This window comes from Stegodyphus dumicola, chromosome 9 (assembly GCF_044657685.1).
Source record: "Stegodyphus dumicola isolate Sdum_Otavi_A_Nest chromosome 9, ASM4465768v1".
Taxonomy (NCBI): domain Eukaryota; kingdom Metazoa; phylum Arthropoda; class Arachnida; order Araneae; family Eresidae; genus Stegodyphus; species Stegodyphus dumicola.
This window is the reverse complement of record NC_140776.1, coordinates 55,190,159-55,212,205: the sequence shown is the minus strand read 5'-3', so window position 1 is coordinate 55,212,205 and position 22,047 is coordinate 55,190,159. Positions and strand designations below refer to the sequence as shown.

The 22,047-nt window shown below is 30.5% G+C and overlaps 1 protein-coding gene across 1 annotated transcript in view; it reads left to right on the top strand.

Annotated features, from left to right (window-relative positions):
- The first annotated feature begins 15,192 nt into the window (after positions 1-15,192).
- Positions 15,193-22,047, top strand: part of LOC118186149 (uncharacterized) — a 204,207-nt gene continuing 197,352 nt past the window's right edge. Inside the window, exon 1 of the mRNA XM_035356194.2 lies at positions 15,193-15,409. The gene's annotated coding sequence lies outside the window, so the exon portion shown is untranslated. The remainder of the gene's footprint in view (positions 15,410-22,047) is intronic.

Here is a 22,047-nt window from a genome sequence, read left to right as displayed (position 1 = left end):
TTAATTATTTAATTGCATGTGGCCTGTTTGTTATTCAAATGGAAGTTCAAATTGGTGTGATATAAATATCCTACATCCTTCAACTGTAAAATGTTACTTTTAGAAAACAACAATCAATGGAAATATTCTGAACTCAGAGCTCAGTTCTATTGACGTTTGCAATAATTAACAGGAAAAGGTTCTTAAATGTTTGCTTCTATTTTGGCTGCGATTCTAAATGTTAGTTTACACAGTTATAACGAAATTAACTTACGTTTCTTCTCAATATGAAAGACAGAATTGTTTTCGCTGCTGTGAATGCTGTGAAAGGAGGAAAATGTAGTCATTTAACCAATATGTTATGCAAGAGTGAAGAATCTGTGGTTTTTTTTATGGACGATCCTTAATCCCCTCATTCGAAAGAAAAATGACTGTACTTTCATCACGTCTTCTCTATTACTTGTCATTATCGTAAATTAGTATTCTAGTTATCAATGATATTATATACTCATCATCCGGAACTAACGATGACAGATTTTAGGTAAGTAGAAATATGTAAATCGATATAGGCAACGTGATACAAAGTTTCTGTAATATTATTTGAATTGCCTGTCTGTCGTTATACTTACTTCAATCAAAATATGCTAATGCAGTGTAATTTGAAGCGTAATCTATTTTGAAGCGTACTTGAATTTTCCATTATTATTATTATTATTGTTATTATTAATTCACGGTGTTTTAAGTGTGTTGAACTAAAGTAAATTTCAAAATAAAATTTAAAGTAAGGTCTAACAACTTATTTCCAAAAATGTAAAAGTTATTTTTATTTATTTTATTTATTTCGCTTTTTAATTTTTAAGAAAACTAAATTTTTCTCTGTAGAGTCTCCTTCTTTAGGAAACCATCTACCAAGTCCAGACTCTTCAAGAACTAAGCGAATAATCACTATGTCTTGTAAGAAATTAAAGAACGTAAGAAGTGTGTAAAAGGCCCTTTTATTAAGAACTCAAATAGCTGAACAGAAGGCGTTCCTTATGCTTACAAAACCAGCCAGCATTTATGACGTAACTCAAAAGGAAGGAAATCAAATTTAAACTAAGTTAAATCTTTAGTTAGCTCAAACACAGAAATAATTAGCCCGCAAGTTGGCTCAACCTATACCGGTGTGACAAACTTTATTGACAAGAATAAAATGGTACGCCAAAGACACACTGCTATCGCAGAATTTCAACTAGTTACGTGGTCTTCAGCAAGTGGAACATGCTTTGTCTAAGGAACCCCAAACCTCCCAAATACTCTTTCTAACGCGCAAACTAAAATTAGCATCCTGGCAAGAAAACGGAAAGGGAGAAATGACAGTATGGATTCTGAACATAAAATAATTGATTGGATAAAATAAATAAATATGCATGATTGTTACGACTTACGTAATATCATGCATATTAATATAAATCTGCATCATCCTACGACTCTAAGGTTTTCGAATTAAATTTGAAGGTAAAATATTTTTATCAATATTCTGCAAATAATGATAAAAGTAAGTCAAAGAAATTAAAACCTCGTAACTATATAATATTTAAAAACACTTTATAATTAATTGATTGCTTTGTTCGAAATAAAAGAAAATATCTAATTGAAATTTGAGTATCCTGAAAAGTGAAAAAGTATCTAAAACTCGAAATTAAGTCATTGCCTTTTGTAATCATTGATGGCCAGAATAAAATAAGATGCGCGATGAAAAGTCCAAAATTAGCTCCTATAACTTTTATGGCATGCTAAACTCCAGGTTAAATTCTCAGATATTTTAAAAAATGCATTAAATGCATTTCTTTTGTAAACCTCAAATCGTCCTGCAAGCTTTTGCATACTTTATAGGTACAAAATCTGTAGATTATGTACGCACAATAATGTGTAGACACGAAACTATTTACATCAAATTTAACTATATAAATGCCTCTTAAAATAAATAATCTATAAAATTACATTCATTTCAATTAAATAAACAAGTTCGAATTTCGAAAATGATGAAATAAAAAATTCTATAACACCTTTGCACAGAAAGAAATCCATCTGTTTGAGACAGAAGAATGAAAAACGAATATTTCAATAGAAAATATAGTCTGAGTATATTTTTAAAATTGGAAAAATTTGTCGAGGCAATAAAGTATTTTAGAGAGGAAAAATATAGTTTTCCTTCCTGAAAAACGTTTTTGCTTTTATGAAAATCCAAACATTTACTAACATTGAAATATAGAATCTGGGCACTCAGGTTTGGAATGGCTATAATTTCTTATTACTTGACCTTCATTTATAACAAGAGTGGCAACAGCGCGATTCTCGCAGATCAGTGGTGTTGCTTTTGTGCAGAAAAATTGCATGTATAAAGTATTGTAAAAGTACTAAGTGTCTAAAAAAAAGTAATTAATTAACTTCATTTATTTTTACTAAATTATCAAACGTTTCTTTCCATCTTAAACCTGTTTCAAAAGGAAAGAATCAAATGATGTAAATATGGATTTGTGGCTTTTGGAAAATTTACCTGCGGCTCTCGAACTTTCCTGAATTCCAACAAGCGGCTCTTACTAACGTGAAGTTTAGCAGCCCTTGATGTATAAATTCTATCTCTTCCTTGCTATCATTATTTTCAGAAATTCGCTGTATATTTAGAAGATTCTTCCTTAAAAAATTGCAAGATTCATTGATTTCCAGAGATTTCAATAATCTGAAAAATCACATATTTTTTCTTGCTTTATGTTGTTTTGGTGTTCCTTGTATCCATCTCCGAAAAAGGCGTGTGGAATTTGGAATTCTTTTTTAAGAGCACGTCCTCTGTCATAAAGATATATATTTGAATCTTATGACTGCAAAGTGAAACGAAGTAAATTTTTCTGATTTTTCCTACCTCGTTCTGCTATTGCGGCTATTCACATGTCAGAACGTTTTTTTGTTTTTTAATGTACATTTTTTCTGTCTAAATACTCTATTGCCTCTGAAAGCTTTCCCAATTTCAAAATTTGTTTAAAATACTTTTTCAATTGAATTATGCATTTTTCATTGTTCTGTCTCAGACAGAATTTCTTTCTGCGCAAAGAACTTTTTATATCATCATTTTAGACATTCAGAGTCTTTTATTTAAATCAAATGAGTGCAAATCCATAGATTATTTACGTATTTTAAGAGACATTTTATTTTGTTCTTGGCTTCAATAACTACAGTGGACAAGGACTTAATTTCGAGTTTTGACACCTTTTTCAATTTTCAGGATACTCAAATTTCTCAACTCGGGGCTAAGAATAAGGAATGACAGTACTAATAGAAATATCGCATGTTTAATGGGATGAGACAACTTTAAAATGTCAAAGATTGCTGAGTGCAATAAAGAAAGCAAGATAAATGAATTGCTGCTATATCCAGCTGCAGCATACTCTCAAAGCTTTCATCTAAACACCCTAAAAGCCTTGCTCAACATAAACGTTTACGACGGCCGAGTAATTTATAAACCTTAATACAGAGTGGAAACACGGACATTACCCATTTTTTTTTTTTTTTTTTTTTTTTTTTTTTTTTTTTTTCCGAAGTTCTTCCCAAGTCGACGAAAAAGAAAGTAAAGAGCAAAAGCTGTTAAAAAAGAAAAAAAGGAAAAAATGACAAGATTATTCTGGAATAATTTCGGAAAATTTTGCTCTTTTTGCTATTGAAGATATTGAAATAGGAGTTATCCAGGCTCAGAACATTCAAAGGGCTGCCCTAGGACTTATCCAGAGTCAGAACGTTCAAGGAGTTGCTCTGTCATTTCCATCCGATTTACGAATGGGAAAACCGATGTCAGTCTAACATCCATCACCAAGGACGATACCCAATCTACTTCCAGAGGATTAAACGCCAGATATTACAAAATTTCAGAATCTTAAAATAGAGTCTAAAATATCTTTCATTGCCTTCCAAAATCTGTAATTTACATATACATAATTTTTCAAATTGCTATATAATGTAAATATTACAGATTACAGAATTGAAAAAGGTGAAGATCACTTCACTGTAAATGTACCCAACTCGCAAGTCTATGGAACTGTTTTTTTCTTCCTGGAATTTGCCTCAGTAAAATTGTCCTCTTTCACCCTTACTGAGGGGGCAAGAATTTGAGAATGTTCATTAAGAGCTTGCCTCGTAACACTGAGCTTGTTCATATTGAAATCCTTGCTGCAAATCTGAACTTTAAGTCATCGAATTTGATCAACTCATCAAAATATTAATAGCTGAGAAAAAAAAAACCCTCCCTTTTTTTAGGAGGTGTATTTTAGTTACCATAAAATGAACAGGTTTTAATGTTTTCAGTCCAGCCTACATAATAACTTAAAGATCAAAGTAGAAACATATTGCGGCAGAGCTGCATCTATGCAATGTTACCGCCGTCAAGAATTCTGTCTGTCTGCAACGTGTAGACATGATTCGGGCTGCTTCAAATATAGAGGATTTCACCTTTTTTCAAAATTGGGAGAAAGATACAGTTCAACCTTTTAAATGTACCAGTTGTGATTTAAGTAATATGGCCAATTTTAGGAAATGTGATTACTTTCCCAAATTAAGTAAAACAAAATCTGTTACGACCAGGATTTAAAAAAATCTTACACTACTAGTCTTATGCAAAATACTGGAAGTACCACTGCTACTATGCCAAAGGACATTAAATAGATTTTTCAAGGTTTCACGCATTATCTTACACTACTAGTCTTATGCAAAATACTGGAAGTACCACTGCTACTATGCCAAAGGACATTAAATAGATTTTTCAAGGTTTCACGCATTATTTAGCTTCATTTGAAGCCCTAGCATCGAAGAACTGGCTAGAAACCTCAAACAGCAGCATTTTTTTTTTTTTTTTTTTTTTTTTTTTTTTTTTTTTTTTTTAAGGAATACAGTCACGACTACCAAGCCTCAGGATGGTTAATTCCAATAAAAGTTGTTCACATTGATTATTTGGAACGCAGGTATTTTGAAGATCAAACCTGACTAGTTCTAGGGATTTCTTTTAGAGTGTAATGTTGATATTCACCTCATTTCGAAAATCCAAGCCACACCAAGAGACAAGCTATATCTATCACATTCACATTAGCTGTCCGAGGATCTTGGGTTTTTCATTGGTCGCTCTAGAAATATAAGTTTTTAGGGGCTCAATTGCATGAAGCAATACCACTTCTTTCCCCTTCCTTCAAGTTTCCTTCTAGAGAAAGTGTACTTGGAAGATCATTATGTGATGGGTCGATTAATAGTATTTTATGGAGCGAGTAACGGCCTATTTTGTGACCATACATTCGTGTAATGCTTTATAAAGGCATAAAGTATTTATGATTAGAAATTGGAATGTCCCATTTATTTTCAACAATGTTCGTCTTTTGAATATATAATTACTAGAAATGCATTACCATGCCTGTTAATTATCTATTTTTCCCGCCATCTATAGCATTGAAAGCCAATTTTGTTTTACTTTTTATAATTTTTGATTTACTTTTATAAAATTAAGCTCTTTATTTTTTTAATAAATTGCAAAATGCAATGAACCTTACCTTGAAGAGTAAATCTGCATTTTATCTTTCCCTCCGATTATAATAGTTCATTATTAAATAATGCGGCAAAAATACGCAAAATCTTTTCTAACACGATATTGTTTTCAACAAAAGAAACTTCAGTTTTAATTCGCCATTCACATATTATGATTAAAGATAACAGCATTGAAGGAATCCATGTGAAATTGAACTGATTACTTATCCCTCTTTCACGATAAAATCTAAAAATTCATCTTTTTCATGCTCTCAAATTTAAATAACTGCATCCTTGCTAATGAATGCATATTAAAACTTTAAATATCCGAAATCACTGGAATCGCAACTCGCTCATATATTTAAAAAATCCTTTTTTTCCGAGGGCCTAGATTAGGACATTTGACTCGCAGGGGAAAATCGAAGTTACTTTTTACGTATTTCCCTCTTCAACAAATTGTTAATAGAAAGTAACTGACTAAAATCCTTCTTTGACGGGAAATGAACTTGTCCCGCTGTCTCCAATTTGTTTAATCTATTTTTGAAAAGGAAGTCTTCTTATGGCTAAGCAGCGATTTAACATACAAAGAATAGTAAGGCAGTACGTAGTTGCTTTTGCATTAATTTTCTAAATTTCAGAAGGGTAGTGGATCAATATCTTTGTGAGCATTCATCTAAATTAATCTAACAGCTTCTTCAAAAATATGTACTTTAATATATTATCTTTTCATATTATTTAAATGAAAAAAAAGTTAAAAACTGTAAATAAATTAACTAGTTTTACTTGCTTTAGAAAGATTTGTGTAACTACCCAGTAACTTAAGTTGCTTTACCTTTAGTTAAATAAATTAAGAAAAATTCAGTTTTTAGCAGTTTAGAACATTTAAAAATGTTTCTAGGTATTCCTACCTTAGTGGTATTGTTTTAATGTAAAATTTAAGATAAATGATTAACTTTAAAATAAATAATTAACTGCTGCATTTCTTTATCTAGCATCTTTTTAATTTTTCTAGCCTTTTTCAGTGTGAAAATGCAGAATTGCTTAAAATATTATTTTTAAATATTAGTTTCTCTTACATAATAACATAAAAATGCGCTCAAAAGGCATAGAATAATCATCGCAGAAAACTAAATAAAGATAAAAAGTCTTATAGTACAAAAATATGCTTCCTCCTTTCCACAAATGCTCAAGAATTAATACATAAAATCTAGCAAAAACTGCAGGTAACGTAGATTAAAGCAGATTTTCTTTCCTTGAATCAATATGATTCATTTAAAACAGTTACTTCACTGAAGAAAAAATTTATAGAATTTCAAAAGAAAAATAAAGGGCAGTTTATTTCAGTGAACTAAGTACTTTTTTATATTTTTTTATTGTACGGCCTTGATATTTTCATTCCTTAAAGGTAATGTAATGTTGCATTTGCAACATATCGTTTCCCTAATGAACTTTTATCAGAGAAAGGCACAAAAAAATTAGAATAATTTTTTAAAAAGTTTTCTATTTTTATTTTTCCTTTTAAGTCAATGCATTGAGTAATTAAGGCCACTGCCAACGATGTAAATGATTCAAACATTTATTTTCTTCCCTCTTGAACAAAGGAATTGAGATTGATTACGAAGATATTGAGATTGATTACGACTCAATATCTTGCACAAAGACAATCGAGATTGATTGTAAAAAATTTCAGTTACAAAAACTGCTCAGAAAAAAAACTGCGTTTTTATGAGATACTTCATAATTTCAATATTGGCAGTATTGTCAAATTTTTAAGTTGTTTTAATTAAATCAGTTGAATTCATTAATTATTTTTCTTTTCGATAGCTAAAATATTTGATTATAGTTCACAGTACCTTTACGTTTTGCTCAGTGTACGAGAATATAAAGCTCAGTGTACGAGATCTTTGTGTCTAATTTTGTATTTGAATCAGTTCCTTTGATAAAACAAAGTATCGGAATGATGTACTAAAATACACACGTGCAATAAATCGCTTGCAAGTTCCTTCAGAACTTGTTACAATTTTGATAAATATCTACCAAAAATCGGTATTTTATTTCCTTTTGTGACTCGCAAATCGTTTCCAATGAAATAAATTTTATTTTGGCTAATTTTCAAAATAGCGAATATAGGTTAACTTATTTGAATTATGGCAAAGCATACAAGAACTATCTTCCTTAGGGAATACCAATCATTAGCTATTTTTAATGAAAACTGGCTCATCTTCACATTAAAAAAAATCTGATGTGTGCACCACATGACTTTCTTGTACGGAATATTAAATTATACCCATTTTTTCTTGCATTTCATTTAAACTTATTGGATTGAATTAAATCTCTACTTCGCCGACAGCGCATAAACCACAATAGAATAAATGCACTTTTTAAAATTCACTATATTTGTTTACCATAGCGAAACTCTGGCCCTAGGTTTACTTAACAGCGTTATATTTCGTTCATTTTTTAACTCGAATGCACAAAATTTATATCATCTTAAGAATTATCTAATCGTTGCCGCATGTTCTGTTCAAATACTATAATAAATCTAAAACGATGTATAAAAGAAATTAAGCAAAGAACAACAACAGTAAAGAAACAGAGTTTCACAGACGATTCAGTATTTCTCATTCAATTAACTCAGTTCTCACTTCGCAATAAGACAAAAATACATTAAAACTCAAGATGTCTGCATTGAAAATTATGAAGTAAATCTTAAACACTAATTTCCTCGAATAAACTCCAGAATAGATTAATCACGAATTAATTCGCAATAATAAAAGAATGCGTTATTGGAAAGCTTACTTTCTCTAGATTGGCAACAAATCTATTATTCTGCTGTTTCAAATGTAAACAAGCAATAGCCGCCATGGAAAAAATGATTATGCTTAGCGGCACTTAAACAACTTTAAATTGTTGATAATTCTAAAAATACTGCATACAGATTTACTAAAAGCATAAAAATCTTAATCTGGCAGGATTCGAATCCTGGTTGAATTACCATAGTTCAAAGGATTTATCGCTCTGCCACTTTTGGTCAAATGGTAAATCTAATTGAGTAAATAATATGCATTAAATTTTGTTTTCATAATAAAATTTTTGCTGAAAAAAATTGTTGAAATACTGCGGAAAACATTTGAGAATAACACTTTATCAAAAACAATAGTTTTTGCTTATAAGAAGCAGGTAATTCTTGGAAGATGAATTAAACTTTGATAAACCATCAAAAAATGAGTAACATGCCAGTGAAATCAGGTTTTATAATTAACAATTAATGTCTCAAAATTAAGGATAATAGTAAGTATGAGGTGGTTCCCGTCAAGCACTTATGTGACATCATTTAGTCTTGCGGTGCGTCTGTTTATAGCTGTTCCAAAAATACTGAATTTGTTTCTTAAAACTACAACATCTTTATGTGAGGGAGATCCTTTGTCAAGGCAAGTCATTCTCAAAATTCATTATCACTTGCGATCAAATATGGATCTATACTTCTATACTTTTTGTACAGATGCACAAACAGAAACAGGTATGCAATCAATAGCGCTGAAAAGGTGAAGCAGAACGAAACGACCCTGCTAAAGTCCGCCAAAAACCAAGGTAATCCTGACTGTTTTCTTACCATCGTAGTAGTATGCTATTATACGTCATGAGGTTTCCTATCAATTACCTTTGTGTCAATCGCTTCTTCGGATACTTTGCATATGTAATCCAAATTCGCATATCCCCCTAGTATATTTGCCTTTCTGCACAGTTCTTTTTCATAAGTATTTTGCTGTATTTTTTTAATTTTAAAATTATATTTTGATAATTTTGCTTTTTTTAGTACATTAAATATGGCTTTTGAGGCTGTAAGTGATATATATTATATTAGTAAAATTTTTTAGAGCTCAGAATAAATTTTTAAACTTAAAAAAGACTGGAATATCATTCTACAGAAGAGTCATTAAGTTTATCGATGCAGGAGACGTGAAAAATATGCAATGATCTTGCTGGGATTCGAACACCAGACTTATTATTATTAGCTGGACGTGCTAACCAGTTACACCACAAAGGCACGTGGTAAGGAGGCAAAAATTACTTTATACTATGATATCATTTTTTGATAGCGCTGTATTTCTACAATGTTCGGATATGTGCATGGTTCACATCTCGAGTTTGAACTATTATTTATTGTTGTAATTATAAAACGAAAACCGTAAACCTAGATATAATATAAACCCTTTAAATCATTAAAGTTGCTGTGCTGGAAAATGCTTTTATAAAAGCTCTGCTGAGAAACTGTTGACTATAAAATTCCTGCTCAGAAGGCTGTTGAATGATGTCGTGAAAGAATTAGACATTTTTATGTCATAAGACTACAGGATTTGGAAGAAATAATGCGCATTTTCCCAAACTTTTAATGTGATATTTATTGTTGTTTCTAATCTTCCTGATTTTAACCTGCAGGTACATGATTTTATTCGTGTCTAAGAGGCAATGGAAAGAATATCCCCCTGAGGGTATCCGAGTGTCTCCCATCTTCTTTTCCCTACTATCAACTTCTTGAAAAACCTTTTTGCTCAACAATACTTTAAGTGGCCCCATGCCGCAAAAATACTTCACATTTACAAAAATCCTTGGCTTCTCCAGAATTCGAACCCTGGCAGTTGGGGAAGACCCCTACCATCATGCTAACAGGGTTGTAGCATAATATTATTTTTAATATTATAATTTATTTCGTGGTGACATAAATTTCAGATTACAAAACTCGTGCCTCGAAACTTCCCATATTTTTTTAATTAATATTACACCATAAACTTCAGTTACTTGGCTGTAAAATTGCTTGTTTATACCTGCATTGTGTGCTTTTTAAATGCAAAATATCTAGAGCATTATTTTACAATTTTTTTGCTAAGCCATAAAACTAATCTTCCAAATCTAACCGCAGTTAACGATAAACTATTAGCCTGAGCTGAAATAAAAACTAATGTGGGAACCAAATTCCTCAATGAAATTAAGAAAAATCAGTTAACATATTATTAAATCAGTAGAAAGGGAGCAAATTTCTTGGCAAGCTGAAATATTTGCCGCACTTAAATCTTAACTAAAACATGCGCTTAGGGGGGAGAAAAGACTCTTTCTGATAAAATTTCTTTGAGTAATTCGGAGTGTTGTGTTCCAAAAGTGTGTTCAAAAGCTTTTAGAGTCATTAGGTTTTTTTTTTTTTTTTTTTAAAGCAGAAGAGGTGAAAATTGTGCAGTGCCCTCTTCGGGACTTGAACGCTGGGACCTGTCGAATATGCATCGAGTATGCTTCCAATTACACCACCAAGGCATGCAGAAAGGAGGGAGAAAATATTCTATATACTTATAACTAAAAAATGCTATTTTCCATTCCATGGAAGACACCTTATGTTATTTATTCAAACAATATTTCAAAGTTTTGTTACTGTGTTCAGAGAACTTGAGCAAAAAGATTTAAAAGTAATGGCTAATCTCTCTTTTTATACAACTTTTATCTTCTGCATCATTTATAAAATTGCAATAGTAATTTCTGCGAAGCATTTACATCTGAACTTTTCTTTTATGTTATTGTCTTCCGTTATTTTTGCATTTAAATAACCATGATCCTCCTCTACCTTTTTAACTTTACCATACACTTTAAATGTATCGGCTGTCAATTTATATCTAAACTGACAGCTAAAATATTTCCCTTAAGAATTAGACTTAATTTAAAGAAATATATCATTACTGCAACATACTAACAGGAAAAAAAAAATTAGTCAGAATCTGACTGTCAAACAATGTTTACGAAAGAAAAGTTTGCTTCTGAACTGTCATTTGGGAAGACCTAATGACAATAATCTGAGTCTAAAATACTTGTAGAATAAATTTTCCCAGAAAGAGTTCTTTTAAAGACATTCATTACGAGCCATCTGTCGTATGAAGAATTTTAGCTTTTGTGAGACAGCGGAGGGATATAATACTAGCAATAAATGTTTACTGGTTTTACGAAACGAGGATGTTTACTGAATGTTGTAAAGCCAGGCATAAGAAATTGAAAATTTGAAATTCAGTTTCGAATATATGTCAAATGCTGGAAAATTTGATTTACACTAATATCTTTTACCTTGACGTGTAACTGATTTTAAGTATTTATCATGTTACAAGGCACATGAAAATTACATTTATATGTTACAGAATTTTTGAAAAATATTTTCTGTCGATTTATTCATATTTAAATATAACTGAGACACTGAAAGTTTTTGTTAAAATGAAATTTAATTTCATAGAAAAATTCCAGAAGTAGTGTTTTGCTTCCAACATTACAGAATTGCATATCATAAACATTTTAAAACTTAAATCCTCATATTTCAGAATCTAATACCAAATTTGTTTAACAACGATCTGTGCCATTTTGATAAATTCGATCACAAAACGTAATAATATTAATAATAATAATAATCGTAAATTTTCTCCAGAGAATAAATAGAATTAAATGGTTTCACTTCTTGGTTATTTAGTTTTTTATTCAAAATTATTATTCCGTTTCGAGGATTTAGATTGTTTCGTGTTACCAATTACTTTGCTAGGAAAACTATGGCATTTGGTTTGCCAATGCCTGTGCCAAAAACCGCGATGCGTCGTTAGAAAACACAGATTTGCTTCCATAAAGGTTTTTGCTGATGTCAATAAACTACATTAAATTAAGATAGTAATTACTTTGAATTTTTACTTATGTATTTTTTCTGCTAGCAGTATTTTCATGCAGATTTTAATATATAATACGTTATTCGAGTTATTTTTCATCTTTGTATAAAAGGATACATTATATCAACGCCATGAATATTTACCTGTTATTAATTATGGAATTATAATAATTATGGATTATTATAATAATTATGGAATTCAGCATATTTACTATTACGTCATTTAATTTTAGATGTGAGCGTGACTTGAAAGAGGAAGTAAACTTATGATGTTATCGCATTTCGTTAGATCATCATGATCATTTAGAATGAGCATTCGAAGAACATGCATTTGTCGAAAGTTGTCGGTATGTTTATTTATTATTGAAATAATGGGTTATTAAAAAAGTTGAAAAGAGGTAGTATACGCGAATTTATTCTTCTCATTCAATTATAAATGCTGATTATTCTAAAATGGAAATCACTGAGTTTGTTTTCAATAAAATGCATGAATGCAAAGTCCTTTTCACTTTATAATGTTGCATGTATGGAGTTGGCGATAGCAAAAGAAATTCCAATAATATTTCATTGGCTCACTTGTTGGAATTTTTAAATTTATAGCAACAGTAAGTGTATAACTTTTCCAAAGTTTCGTGTTTAGACTCTAGTGATGTTTCTTAATTGTTTTGAATTCTTTTAGAAGGAAGGAAATGAAAATGACACAGCTGAGTGGATGTTCTCTTCATAACCATGGCAGGTTTGGTTTGGTTTGTAAAATCATTAGATCATTTTAAAACAGGAGACGTGAAAAATGTGCAGTGCCCTTGTTGGGATTCGAACCCTGGACCTCTCGAATGCGCTTCGAGTATACTTCCAATTACACCACAAAGGCATGCGGAAAGGAGGTAGAAAATACCTTATACGAGTATATTCGCCCTTTTAAAGGACGAGTTAGGATTGCCAAATCCTGGTCGTCGACATAGGATTTCCCAGTCGCCAAATCCTGGTGGTGACAAAATTATCGTCCACTACCTTTCAATTCGGGCGCAGCTGTAGAGTCATTAGGTTATTTTGAAGTAAGAGACGTGAAACACGGGCAGTATCATCGCCGGAATTCGAACCCTAGACCTCTCGAATACACTTCAAGTATGCTTCCAATTACATCACGAAGATATGAGGAAAGGAAGAAAAAAAACCTTATAAGTTTATCTGATTATGGCAAAGTACTTGAAGCTATCTGCCTAAGAGGAGGGATGCCTTTATAGAGGGGTTTTTAATAGAAATTAGCTCGTATCCACGTTACACATGGGGAAAACACGAAGCTAGCCTATTTACCGACATTTGAGCCCAAAAGCTAAACTAGGATAAGTAGAGTTTAAAGCATTTTGGTATGAAGTATTCTTAAGAATACCGGTAGTCGTGTGAGACCTGGATCACTATTATTATCGTAATCGTCTTTAATTGCTCTCTTCATACTTCCTAACCATTTAATGTAAAGTTAAGTGAAATTATATGACGGTATTTTGCCTCATACAGAAATTTTGAGTTTATGCAAGGGATATATCATAACGTAAGGAATAATTCTGTTGAAATGTTTTTAGGTCTCTACATTTAATATATTTTAACTGTAATGTTACCTAAAAAAAGTACAGACTAATACATTGCTAGAATATATCAGAATAAATAAATTTTATTATGGGTCGAATAAACATGTTTCTTTATTTTATGTAAATATTTTGATAAAATACTGAATTTTGACTAGAAATTTCCATTTTTAAATAGAAAATGTACAGAATTTTTTCTTTTCCGGAAACTTATCTTCTAAATAAATTTTGGACTTAAAATAAATTTAACTGATTATGACAAAGCATGCAAGTGATATCTGACTTAGGAGGGGTTTCGTCATGGAGGGCTTCCTAATCTAAACTTGTTCATATACTCATTAGGAAAAAGTCAACGAGAAAAACTGCAGAAGCTCGGTATTGCTAGATCATTTGGCATAGCGTGAACTCGGAATTGAACCACCAGTTTTCAGTTATCCTATTTACTCAGCCACTGGGGAGTGTTTCGTCGGATGTCTCGCATCGGTTAAAACGAAAACTTTTAAGTAAAGTTACAATATGTGATTTTTATTCTTGCATAAAATGCATCTGTATTTCTTCTCTGAGTGTTGCCACATAATTTCTTTAAAACATTATGCTGAATGTTTTGTTTTTAGATGCCCGAAATGTTTCTTTGCAAGGGATCCTGGACTACAGTTCATACTGGAATGGATGTAAAAGCAAGAATATCACTGATATGTAAGTCTGTTCATTAAATGAACTAATAATTTTGCCTATTATTATTTTCAGAAAATATTGTAATAAATTTAGAAAGGAATAGCTATTTACTAAATGACGTTCAAAACACTAGTGGAAACCGAAATATGCGTTAGAAACACTAGTTGGCGTTAGAAATACTTTTATAAATTACACTAAACGAGATAGATGTAATTAAAAGAAATGTGTGTATTGTTTTAATGGTTGAGTTTCTTAAGCAATATACAATTTTAATTTAAAAGGTAAATTAAATAGACTTATGAGGGCATGGAATGACAACATATTGGCAAATTGATCACTACCATGGAGGATAAATTTCCTAGTAGAGAAATACAATATAATGTAACGTAAAAGCGGGAAGAAAGATGTCAAAAATTAAGTTTTTACGACCGATTTTCTAAATTTTGAAATACCTACATTCTGTAAAACATGTAATTTTCAAATTAATTCATTTACAGAGCGCAGAATTTTTGATGTTGATATATGGAACAATAATGCTATACAGTAAATATATTTGATATGTTTTAAATTAGGACAAAACGCGCGCTCATTCAAACGGGACATTGAAAATCGACGCACTCGTTTAGTTTTGGTTTCCGTTCTTTGGCGACGCATTTGGCGCTAAAGCAGCCCACGTTAAGGTAACCTGTTTGACCGGACTTTTCGAAAGTGGGTTTCCTTGTGCTCTGCTCTTGCGCTCCGTCTCAGTGCCGAAGAAGGCACTGTTTAGATCAACTCCACTGCACGGGCTTCCCCAGAAACGATGCAGTAGTGACTGTGTTGACCCGTTTTCTTTTGCACTGGGCTTACGTGGGATTTGTGCCTATGAGCATTCTGTGGATATTGTACCGTGGACGACCTTCTATTTTATTTCGTGGACCGTAGTTACCATTTACTGGAATACCTTTCCAATGTAAGTAATTGTTCACATTCATTTGAATAGGGAAACGGTTTATTTATTTTTTAATATAATTCTCACTTTTAGTTGTTGCAAATACATATTAATTAATTATCTCGAGTTTTACCGTGTAGCATATTAAGTTAGGGCAAATATACAGCAGAAGAGTTCAATTATTATTATTTTTTCACAAGAAAAATAAGATTTTTTAAAAGAATTGAAATTGAAGAAAAGCGCATATAATACAAGTCCTGTTATTGTTTTATGGTTATACCTGATACTGCAGTCAAAGTTCAGCTTTGAGATATATTGTTTAATTATTTAAAACAATAAATATTTCGTATGACTTCTGAGGCTGCCTTTGATAATTTTTGTAATACGTCTATGGCATTTCTTGTCACAGGAATAATGCTCAAAAATCGGACAGTTATCTCATTTTTGTGATAATTATTATAATTTTAATTGCACTAATTTCATTTTAAGGGACAAATCTATAGTTTAACATGAAATCTTGGCATACTATGTAATTTAAGACGAAATGAACGAAATTTTGCCTTTATTTAAAATTAATGCTAAATTAATTGAAAATTCATTTTAAAGAATATCTACTTAATTGATTTAATAATTTATTACGTATTTACAGTTAAATATCAAGCAGTTTTCTCGCCATGTATGAAATGCAGTTAAATATATTTTAACTAAGGAAAACCACTTAATATTAGATGATTTTTCTTAGTGAATATGTATTTAAATGTTCCTTCAAGCAAAATACATTTTTCATTGCTCAAAATTTTTAAGCCTAATTTTGAGGCAATTTGAAAATATTATATTTCTGCAGATTCACTAATATTTGTCTCGCTAATAAATTAATAATTATTTTTAAACTCATCGTTTCCAATTTGGGCGAAAGATGTTAGAGATTGTATTGGACCAAAATTTGACATTATTTTATTAAGCGTAAAATGTTTCATTATTTATTCACGTAATAATAGAAATTTTTAAGATTATTCATTGCCCATTTTACACTAATCTTGAATACAGAATTGAGCTCTTTTTCCACGTTACTTCTCTCTTTTCCCCCCGTTATATGTCGAATGAGTATAGCATTTTTTCCTATCAATCTGTCAGCTTAATATTTTCGTGGAACAGCAGTCCGAGAAGTAAAAGCTCTTTTTGTGTTCAATGTTATGTAACTCAAAATATCAGTTAAAGAATTTTTTATTTATTTGTTTATTTATTCGCTTTTACGGTGAAATTTTGGTATATTTCTACAATACAAATTAAAAGTAATTTTTTTACTTTTGCTGTGAAATGTTATTTTAATGCGAAATAAAAATTAATATGAGAAATTCTAAGTAATTATTATCACCTAAAAATTAGGCGAAAATATTCTTGACGCACTAAATAAGAGATTTTTTTTCACTCTGAAAGTAATAGTAAGCATTTGCTAATTAACACGAATTTATTGCGTGTATTAAAACGAGAGCACAATGATGCAATTCGTAAAAGAAATTCCGAAATTTGAAATTTTTTTTGGGTCCAAATTATACTTTTTTGTTTCACTTTATAAATTTAAACAATAATGCGATAATTATTAGTCAATACTCAAGCATTTATTATAAAATTTAATGTCTTAATAAATTTATTCTACACTGCTGCTTGCATTACATTTAAAGTACCTACGTCTATTACATTTAAGGAGTTACTACTGCTTTCAAGAAAGCTTAAATTAAAAGGATTTGAATAAAAAATTTAAAAACTGCAATATCTACCTGTGGGTTTTACCGTTACCGTTTTCAATTCATTACGAAAGTAAAATGAACTAGCTTCAGAGTTCATTTTGTCCTCCCTTTCATATGGAGAGATATAAAAAAAAAAAAAAGAATTATATTCTTGTATTTTTAATTGCCATAGTGGTAAATTTAATATTAATAAGTACTAACCCTTCTGATTTATAAAAAGATGAACTGAGACCTTTTAGTTGCTTTCACTAAAAAAAAATCTCTCTATTAAATCTATCTATCTATCACTGTATTAAAAAATCTTCTCTATGTATTAAAAAATTTAGAGGAATCCTTGAACTAGTACTTGTAGTTATCCTTTTAATTAAATTATTCCTTTTTGAATTTTCGTTTGAGTAGAAAACTAGCTTTTATAAGATGGCAATGCTGATTGTTCTGTTTTACTTTTGATATTGAAACTTTCTTTCTATAAAAAGTAATTTTTTTAAGTGAAATTATACTACTGTCTTTTTATCAGAAAACAATAAGATTTTAATTTAGTTTTAATGATTAGTTTATACCTTATCACACAAATTTTCAATCAAACTTTTATTTGAAAATTTATTCTGTATAAGATTTTCCAAAGGAAAAACAAATTATATCAATTATATCACTCATAATAATTACGAAATATCTGAAGTATAGAGTTATGCAGAATGCTATTAGATTATATTAGAATTGCATAATGGCTATTGAGTTATGATAGAATCATATCATAATTATTTTGATTAATAGATGTAACTACTAAGTTTGAATAAAGATTGAAGTTATAAATTCTTACACTTTCGTTCAAGTTTTTTCTCTGATTCCAGAAATTTGTAGAAATAATATTTATTACTGTTGTTCTGCTTTATTACTATTTATTACTATTGTTCTTCTTGTTTGTTACTGTTGGTCGCTTTAGAAGGAAGAAACTTCCTAACAAATAACGAAATAATATTTTTTTTTTTCTTTTTTTTCTTAGTATTCCAATATTTTTTTTCCAATGACAAGCACTTGCCTATAACGTCATTAGCCACTCCTAAGGCCAAAAGTGTTGGCCATTTTATGGTGGAATCACTTAACAGGTGGCCACCGTTATCTCCTATGATGGGACACACGATTTTACAACCATGCCTTCTCTGGGATTCGAACACGGGCCCTTCGGTATCACAGCCAGGCCTTACCTAACCACTATACTGAAATTACTGTCGAAATTTTCTTTTTAATGTTTAATTCTTTATAAAGGGACCTAAATATTTAAAATATTTTCTTTTAGCTGTAAAACACAAAATAAAATTTCTATTTTCGTGCAAATCTTTTCCCTGATTCTAGAAATTGGTAGGAATAATATTTACTAGTATTGTTCCTTTCTTGATTATGGTCGCTTTAGAAGGCAGAAGCTTTCTAACAAATAACCAAATAATAACTTTTTTCTTATTTTTCTTATTATTCCAATAAATTTATTACTCTAATAAAATTACTGTCGAAATTTTTTTAAATACTTAATTCTATATAATGGGACCTGAATATTTAAAATATTTCCTTTTAGCTGTAAAACACGAAAATATAATTACTATGTTTAATAATCAGAGAAAAACGTTTTGTTTGTACATATGTAATAATTAAGATAATCTGCTCTTTAGGGACTTCTTGAAATTGGAGATGAGTACGATTGAGTTTTTGTGTTATTTATTACTTACCTGATCTCCGTCCTCTAACCTAAATATTTCCGCGCCTTTTCAAATTCCTAATCACGATAGCTCTTCTAATTCCGTGCGATATAAGATTTCCCATTAATCATACATTATGACAGTACATTTTTTCCACTGCACTGAACAATTTAAAAACAATACACATTCTTCTTAATAATAATATTAATGTTTATACTGTTACCATACTTATTAAAGCACATTTGGGTGCCCTTGTTACAAAATGTTTTCATTAGTAAAAATAAAACTGAAAAAATTATTTAAAAAAATTCTGGAAGGTTTCAGATTTTAAATTACGTCCAAAGGGGTGTTTTTTTTTAATACTTTGTGTGTTACATTTATTATTAAATATCACGTTCTTCGCACTTACACTATAAAATTCAGTTCAACAGCAATATTGCGAAATAGTTTTAAAATGAGCATATCTTTAGAATTTCCGATGGGCAGTCTCACGCGCTGAAGATAAAAATATTTTATCCGTACAATGTTGCCATTGCTCGCTTTGAAATCCTTGAGTTTTTTAATCAAAAATTCGTTAAAGTTTTACAAAATATGAAATCGATAATAAAACAAATTCCAAATTTGAAATTTGGGCTTCCACATACCCATATTCGTAGGAGGATTACGTTATTCAAAATTCCATGGCTGTATGTACCGTTGTTTTATCACAATGAGAGAAAGATACATACATTTATGCAGATTTTTCATCGTTTAATTTCTTCAAACATAATGCAGGACTCTAACATTTGGTGGCAACAGTTTGAAAAGTGAAACGGACATTTATACTGAACCAACGCAAAATCTCCAAACGAAAACAAGAGTCCTTCAGGGACAAAGCCCCTTTGGACTAAAAATTAATCAGTTATTAAAAAAATTTGCTTAATTATTATTATTATTATTATTATTTTTTTTTTTTTTTTTTTTTTTTTTTTTGCATAATTAAAAATTTTAAACATTAATACTAAACTATTATTTAATACGAAATGTTGTCTCTTGTAATTTTAATAAACGTGAAAAAATTCGTTTGCTTATTATGGGGCACTGCGGAATCCTGTTATATTCCAAATTGATATTGAAGCATTTGCTTACACTTACATGCGGAATTTCTTTCATATTTGTGGCTAAAAAGACAGGATAATACCACATAAGGATCACTCGTTTTTTTATTGATAACAGAAGGTGTTTTCTTTTATTATTATTCAAAATGGCAACGACACCATGCGAATTAGCCTACTTGCACTGAAAGACTTCGTTGCGTGAGATCTTCCGATCATCAGGCAACCTTCCGCACGTGACATCATCTGTTAGAGAATCGACTATAATGGCGACCACCGACTAACAAAGAAACTATTTATTTATTTTCTTTGGGTTGAAAATTTCGATAATGAAATGCGAAAGCTCCAATCGACACAAAAAACAACATTCAAATTCTTTTTCCATCATTGTTTATTGTTAAAAAGTCTTGGTGATTGGCCGACTTGGAACGATTCCAGATTCTCTTTGTTCGGGAAAAGTTCGCCTGCTTGGAATTTCGGTTCGAGATTCCGTTGGCCACGCCCCCCGACGTGCTATCTGTGACCCGGAGAAAGTGTCAATCAATCATAAAATGGTAATTAGAATTTTTCAGATTTCGGTTATTTATCATGTACCATGAAACGAAGGCAATGTCATCGGGTTCGTGAAAAAGGGTGAGGCTATAAGAATAATTTATTGAAATTTTTTTATTTATTTGTTACACTTCATTGAAAACCTGAGAATATTTTATTTCGGCTGTTGTATTTTTTGAGATTTTTTATTCACGAGCCACCAAAAATTAAATATCAAATGCCTTATCTCTTTTCGTAACATGATTAAAATTTAAATTAATTCATGTGGCGTTTCCATCCTGGTCTTTTAAATTTTCAGTTGTGAATTTCATTATTATTAAAAGAATGAGGGGCATTAAGAGTTATGTTAAGAATGGCCTACACACAATCCACCAATGGCACTTAATTGACTTCCTATTTCTGTCTTAGGCTTAGCTGTGCATTCAATATTGTCTTTTATTCATATTTAGCTCGTTATTATTTTTTAATGTATAGATTTTTCACTAACATGCATTCATTTTCCGTGAATATTATAAATTGAACGAAATAAGTAATCGTTGTTCTTTTTTCGATGTAAATCAGTTTTGAAGCCGGCCTTTTATCAAAAATATCTATGAAAGGTATTTCAAAAGCAAATGATCCTGCAAACTTTTACCTAGATATTGCAAGCCAATTAACCTTCGTAGGTTTACAAAATTTTAACTTTTACCGTTAGCAAAAAATAAACATAGAAGTTTATCAAATTCTTAATATTGAAGAGTAACGTATTTCTAAAATTCCTATATTATCGAAATTCTCCATTTTATTAGATTAGAATGCTTTGTGTGTTATTTAAGATGATTTCTTCAAATGCATTTTTTATGTGAATCTGCAGTGCATGTACGATCCATGGAGATTGTAAACGTTGTTGGCACTGTGACAGATATTTATAACCTTCAGCGGAGCTATCAGATAGAAAATAGCTCGCTCGCCTCAGATTGGGGTTTTAGTAATTGTAGAATTGAGTTAGGTTAGATTGTAAGAATTTATTGATTTTCCAATGCTTAGCTTTAGTTCAAGCTTTTTTTAATTCTTTGATTTTAAAACTACATAAAATAAAAAGAGACCTAAAATTTGGGGGGGGGACTTGCAAAAAGAAGCTATAAATCTAAGCTTTTGATAAATACACTAGTTCGAATCGCGCATCCATATATATATATATATGACCGTCGTAGGAGAATGTTACTTAATGTGTTGTTAACCTTATAATTTTAGATTAAATGTATTAACCACAAAAGATGATTTTTTTTTAAACAGAACAGTGTTTTGTAGGATTACGATTACTACCAGAAATTTGGCAACGATAAACTGCCGGAAATCTTACAACAAGCAATTTTGGTTTTCCTAAAATTTTTATTCAGAACTTATTTAGCTGCCAGAGTGTGCTCCGACATTGTTTGCATTTCTCCAGAAAAAACAGTAATAAATCCGATTTTACTTGTTGTAGTTGTAATTATAATTAGCGCAAAAAAGGAATAATTCATTTTGCTTCCTTTCGGTTCATTGAACGAACCGTTTGGAAAGGAATGGTAGTGAAATCCTCGAGAACAGGGAAA